The sequence below is a fragment of the Trifolium pratense genome, linkage group LG1 (genome assembly GCF_020283565.1).
Source record: "Trifolium pratense cultivar HEN17-A07 linkage group LG1, ARS_RC_1.1, whole genome shotgun sequence".
Taxonomy (NCBI): Eukaryota; Viridiplantae; Streptophyta; class Magnoliopsida; order Fabales; family Fabaceae; genus Trifolium; species Trifolium pratense.
Window position 1 is genome coordinate 26,051,491 of NC_060059.1, and position 7,015 is coordinate 26,058,505.

The following is a 7,015-nucleotide window of genomic DNA, read 5'->3' on the forward strand; positions in this document are numbered from 1 at the left end:
AAGCAATCATGCGTGATTTCCAATAATCATAGTTGGAGACACCAACTAGAAGCGGTGGTCTGCTTACAAGCCCTCCTTCTTTGTCCATGTTGCCAGACATTCTCCCTGGAGCTCACCCTATAACCAGAAAGGGTGCCTGCTCTGATGCCAATTGAAATCTGGCACGCAGTGAACACAATGCTGCACAAGATGCTATAGCATATGTTGCAGCAAGACAGGCGCTGAATAAAATAAAGCAATAAACGACAGAATAATAAATAACACAGATCGTTTGTTAACCCAGTTCAGTGCAACGTCACCTACTCTGGGGGATACCAATCCAGGAATGAATCCACTATAATAGCTCTAGTTCAAAGCCCTCGACCAACACCCGGTACTTGACTTATCACCTAGACACTACCCGTGCAATCCTACCTAAGAACCTCTTAGATAATGAGACCCCGTCCCAAATTCCCTCTAACAACACGTACCATGTTGCTGTCAATAATAATAATCAAGATGGAGACACTCTCCTAGAAACTAGACCACACTCTTGCTTAAAAGCTTATGAGTGAATCACACACATTAACTCCGTGCTTCAAAGCTTAGGAGTAGCTTACAATTAACAACCAAAACACAGTCCTAAACTTGCATCAAATTGACACAAGAAAGGCTGACAAAAGACACAAACTCTAAACCTTAAAAACTCACACTTTGTAAAGAACACGGTTTAGAATACATGAGAATAATAGCTTGAGGCTTCACATATTTATAGTCTTCAATTGTCTTGATGTCCAAGTTAGGTCTTCAGACTTGTACAGCTGTGAGAATTGCGGCCAAACCTAGATTAAAATTGAAAATATGTTTTGTGTTGTACCAAACAAAAAAATCGAACAAAAATATAATATAATTATATTTTTGTTTTTAATAACTTTCCTTAGGCCGACTTGGACAATTCTTGTGCAGTAAGTCTCGTCTTGCATATACACACGTGCTGGAATTAATATTTGAAGCAAATCTTGAACGAGATTGACAGAAAAAATTCTGCACTTAAAACAGAGCATCAGGATGCTGTACGAGGATGTTGCAGCATCTTTGTCCAGCATCTGGCAAAGTTGGCTTTTACAAAATGTAGCCAAACACAAAACCCAACAAAAATAAAAGTGATGCTTTTGATATGTTCAAAATTTTTGTGAAAGAAATAGAAAATCAATTTAATACGAAAATCAAGAGACTTCGTAGTGATAGGGGAACCGAATATAATTCTAGTTTATTTAATGATTTTTATAAACAACACGGAATTATACATGAAACGACTGCACCATATTCCCCTGAAATGAATGGTAAAGCAGAAAGAAAGAATAGAACTCTTACTGAATTAGTTGTTGCTATTATGTTAAATTCTGGTGCCGCTAAACATTGGTGGGGGGAAATAATCTTGACTGTCTGTTTTGTTTTGAATAGAATTCCCAAATCTAAAAGAAGCGAATCCGCTTATGAAATATTAAAGAAAAGACAACCAAACTTGTCTTATTTAAGAACTTGGGGATGTCTAGCCTATGTCCGCAAACCGGACCCGAAGCGAGTTAAACTCGCTAGTAGAGCCTATGAATGTGTATTCATTGGTTACGCAGCAAACAGTAAAGCATATAGGTTCTACGACCTAAATGAAAAAGTGATCATAGAATCTAATGATGCAGATTTCTATGAAAATAAATTTCCCTTTAAATCAAGAAATAGTGGGGGCAATGAACAGGATAATATTCCTGAGTTGAGTCACTTACCAGTGATACCAAACGCGGATAGCAATGACGAAGTAGAAAATGAACTTCGTAGAAGCAAACGTGTAAGAGTTGCTAAAGACTATGGTCCAGATTATGCGACCTTTACATTGAATGAAGATCCAGCAAATCTTCAAGAAGCCTTGTCATCGATGGATGCAGATCTTTGGCAAGAAGCTATTAATGATGAGATGGATTCTCTAGAATCTAACAAAACTTGGCACTTAGTAGACTTACCTCCCGGCTGCAAACCTATTGGTTGCAAATGGATTTTGAAAAAGAAACTAAAACCCGACGGCACAGTTGAAAAATACAAGGCTCGCCTTGTAGCCAAAGGTTTTAGACAAAGAGAAAATATAGATTTCTTCGACACATTTTCACCTGTCACTAGAATAACGTCCATTCGAGTACTTATTTCAATAGCAGCTCTTTATAACTTAATTGTACACCAAATGGACGTTAAAATTGCTTTTTTAAATGGTGACTTAGAAGAAGAAATCTATATGGAACAACCGGAAGGGTTTGTTATACATAGACAAGAAACTAAGGTCTGCAAGTTAGATAAATCTCTGTATGGTCTTAAACAAGCTCCGAAACAATGGCATGAAAAGTTTGATAACTTAATGATATTGAATGGGTTCAGACTCAATGAGAGTGACAAATGCATTTACTATAAATGTGATGGCAACATTTGCACTATAATATGTCTCTATGTAGATGACATGTTGATATTTGGCTCAAACCTTTCTGCCATAAATAATGTGAAATCAATGTTGAGTAACAACTTTGATATGAAAGACCTCGGAGAAGCAAGTGTGATTCTTGGAATAAAAATCACTAGGTCTGAGAAGGGGATATCCCTAGATCAATCACATTATGTGGAAAAGATCCTGAAGAAATACGGTTACTTTAACTGTAAACCTGCCTGCACACCTTATGATCCCAGTGTAAAACTGTTTAAGAACACTGGTGATAGCGTAAGACAAACAGAATATGCGAGCATCATTGGTAGTCTTAGGTATGCCACTGATTGTACTAGACCCGACATCGCCTATGTCGTGGGACTCTTGTGTAGGTTTACCAGCAGACCCAGTAATGAGCATTGGCACGCTATTGAGAGAGTCATGAGATACCTGAAAAGGACCATGAATCTCGGACTACACTATCAGAGATTTCCAGCTGTACTTGAAGGGTACAGTGATGCTGATTGGAACACCTTGTCAGATTATTCCAAAGCAACTAGTGGCTTTATATTTAGTATAGCCGGTGGAGCTGTATCATGGAAGTCTAAGAAACAGACCATTTTGGCACAGTCCACTATGGAATCTGAAATGATAGCACTAGCTACTGCTAGTGAAGAAGCAAGCTGGTTGAGATGCTTGTTATCTGAGATTCCCTTATGGGAAAAACATATGCCTGCTGTCTTGATCCATTGTGATAGTACTGCAGCTATCGCTAAAATTGAGAATCGTTTTTATAACGGTAAAAGACGTCAAATTAGAAGAAAGCACAGCACAGTGAGAGAGCTCATCACTACAGGTGCTGTGAGAGTGGATCATGTACGCACTAATGATAATCTAGCAGATCCTTTGACGAAAGGACTGGCTAGAGAGAAAGTCCAAAATACATCTGTCAAGATGGGACTAATGCCTATGAAGTGAATTACTTATGATGGTAACCCAACCTAAAAGACTGGAGATCCCAAGAATTAGGTTCCAATGGGTAAACAACAAGTTGTGAGTAATATGAGATGAACATGCAAATTAAGAGGCATAAATCCTGAAATGAGAAAGGTTGAGTTAGCAAAACTCTTAATGAAATCTATACTCTATAGGAGTGGAGTACATCAGGAGTACTCTTGATAGAATCACCTATATGAATGTGGAACTGAGGCCGGTTCCTCTGGAGTTTCGGGGCGAATTCCTAGAGCATTCATGAAACTGGGATAGACGTGCAGGGCCATTAATGCACGGGCCTTAGAAAACACCTTAAGAAAGGTTGTGTGCTGGTTTGAGGAAAATCTGAGATAGAGTTCCAAGACTAAACGTCACTCTTGCTTAATCAGGCTCTTACTGGCTACGTGAAGGTTCCAAGACTTAGCTCACCTTCGCTTATGCACAATCTTACTGAAACGTTTAACGTTATGACTGAAACAACTTTTTTTAAATTCAAGTGGGGGATTGTTGGAACATGATGAAGGAATTTGGAGGGAACTTGGTATTGAAATAAACACAAGTTCAAGAACCATGTGTAGTGTGAATTAAAAAAAGACTCTTTGAGTCCCACATTGGAAAAATCACACTACTTGGTAGTGTTTATATACCACAAGGTGGAAACCCAAGGGTGTGCCCTTGGGGTACCCACTTTTGTAAGAAAGGGAGACCACACACAATGTCGAATATCACACGCGCGCGCGCCGCCGCCGGCCGGCTCGGCTCGGTTCGGTTCGGGCTTGGGCTTGGGTGATATATTAATTTTTTAATACTAAGAAAAAGAAATTTTTGAATTTAAATTTCTTTTAGTGTGTCCCTTAATTCGCACATGTTAAATGTGCTTAGACCAAGTCTGAACAGATTTAAATCTGTTAAACGGTCAAAAATACGTGTCCCTTAAATCCCTGATTTTTTGCCACGTTTTTTCATTTGACTGAGCAACTTCAGCTCCTGAAAACTCTCTGATTCCAGCTCCCTACTTGCCTATAAATACCACTTCATTTCTTCAGTTTTTACTCACTTTTCTTTTTCTCTGCATTCTGAGAAACTGCTTTCTTTCCTCTCTATTTTTCCTTCTTCGTTAAAATTATTGTTGTTTCAATATTTGAACGGTTGTAAACGGCTGTTTTATCCTGGGGACTTCGCGGTTGATATACTACAGTGCACTTCTTCGAGTAGTTCCGCGAAACGTCTTAAAGAAAGCGACCTAGTACGCGACTCAGCCAATAATTTGTTTCGTTGCCAATTTTGAAAATTCGTTTTTCTGTTTTTTTAGAAGTCAGTAAACCGTTTTACAACACAAACTACACTTAAGACATCAGTTATATAACTATGCTAATTCTTGAGGGTGTCATCCGAGGAGACGGACGCTGCAGTTTTGCTGGAAAGAGATATTTCGATTCAACAATTGAAGGTGTTGCATTTGTCGAATGATGGGAGCGTAAGGATGAAGAGGAGAAGTCGCATGTTAAACAAATTCAATGGTTAATGTGGAATCTGACTCAATAATAACACTATTGAACCCTTGTGTCTTAGCTAATCTTAGATTATTATAGTCACTATTGCGCATAATGCCTCCAAAACCAGAGCCACCAAAATCAGGTTTTAAAACCTACACAGTTTTAACAACAGAATTTCAAACACGGGAGGCTCCTTGTGAGTTGTGACATGAAGAATGTGGCCATGATTTAAAAGCCTAATTGAGAGATAATTGTAACCAAAAGCATAAAACAAAACTGCAAGAGCATAAAAACCTGAGTTCGATTCCTAGTGTGAATAATTATTGATCAGATTTTATTTATCTTGCGGCCGAATTCTGAATTATCAGGGCCCTTCATCCGGAAACCAGAGATTTAACAACAACAACAAAAAAAAACGCAAGAGCATACAAAATATGACTCATCCTTCATCCAAATTAGGTTTTTCTTAATTAGATTTGGGCCTGCTAACCCCAAGCCCAATGCCACCATGTGGCCCAATTATCTCAGTTGTTGCTGAGTTACCAAAACACTGTCCCACCCATTAGTAATTTGTTCTGGTCTAATGCCTATGTTCAAATCAAATTTCAATTATCTTTTTCACAATGCTGAATAAAGTCAAAAGATGAATACTTTTTTTTTAATATATAAAAACTATTCCATATAAGTTTAAATTGTTTTTACAAGCTATCCAGAGAGCTTATAGAAATAAGTTGAAAACAACATATAACTCATAAGTTGTTTTCATAAGTCCTTTCAAACAATCTCTAAAAAGAAATCTCAGTGTTTATATGAGTAGATAAATTCAAATAAGTCATAATAATATATAGTACAAGTACTCCTACATTACAAATAAAACATACCCTAAACAGCATTTCACTATATATTAGAGATAACAATAATAATCATACAATCCACCACCAACGTTGCATTGCAGCATCTACAATGATAGCCAGCAACAAAAAATAGTAAACTAAACCATCCCTGCTTTCAAACTTGGTATTCACTTTGCTAACAATAGTACTCCATAATCCAACACCATCCTCAAAATGTTCCTCTCTACTATGATCCTCATCAGCAGAAACAGAAGAATTTCTCAAAATTCTTGATTGATCCAAAGAAATTTTAGTTATAGCTCTCCCAAATTTTGTATAGGCCGAATCGGTGTGTATTGTTTTCATTACAGATCCAAAAAAGTCGGTAACAGGTACCTCTTCTAAACGACGCTGATAAAGACCGGCTTTGTAATAAGGAGTTGAACCTAACCAACTAGGATTATAAGAATGAAAAAGACTACTCAAAGAATCATTATCATATAAATTAATCCTCTCAAAGAAAGCAAGAGTATAGAATGTAAAACGATCAATGACCGAAACACCTAAATCATAATCGAAATGATGAGAATAGGATGACTCTCCTTGAAGACTACTTCCAATTGCTAAAACACCAGGTGAAGAAAGATGTGTGAAAAGAGTAGCAGCATGACATGTATCCACCATTATTAACAATTCCTTAAACCTTTTTTTCTCTTTCATTTCATTCACAGCATCTGCAAAAATGTCACTGTAAAGATCTTCCTTGTCCTGAAACTTGAACCCTACATCAGATCCATGACCTGACATATACAAAAGAATGTGACTTCCTTCATCGGTAAGAAGACGTTTGGACCTCGGAGTGTTTAATTGGTGACGACCTGTTAGTAAACGGAGAAAGTTTTCTAAATTAACTTCGTAGCCACGATAATCGACCTCAACTTTTTCACCGTAGAGGTTGAGTTTGTGGTTTTGATTATTGAAAACTTGAGAAGGGTAAAGGTTTCTTGGATTACAAGGCATGTCATCGGGTAGCATGAGGATGATTCTTTCGTCCGGTATTCCTAGTCACTTCTATATATCGATAAAGTGTTGGCGATGTGTCGATAATTGTGCCAGAAACGAGAGGTGCAGAGTAAAACAGCCCAATTATTAGTGTGCGTCGTCGATGAAGAAGACGAAGAATGGGCGGTATTTGTTAGAAGTATGATTATCAGCAATACTGTGACAGGTAGTTTTATGATGGAACTCAT

The 7,015-nt window shown here is 37.7% G+C and overlaps 1 pseudogene; it reads right to left on the minus strand.

Annotated features, from left to right (window-relative positions):
- Nucleotides 1-4,940: 4,940 nt before the first annotated feature.
- Nucleotides 4,941-7,015, minus strand: LOC123891213 (annotated as a pseudogene).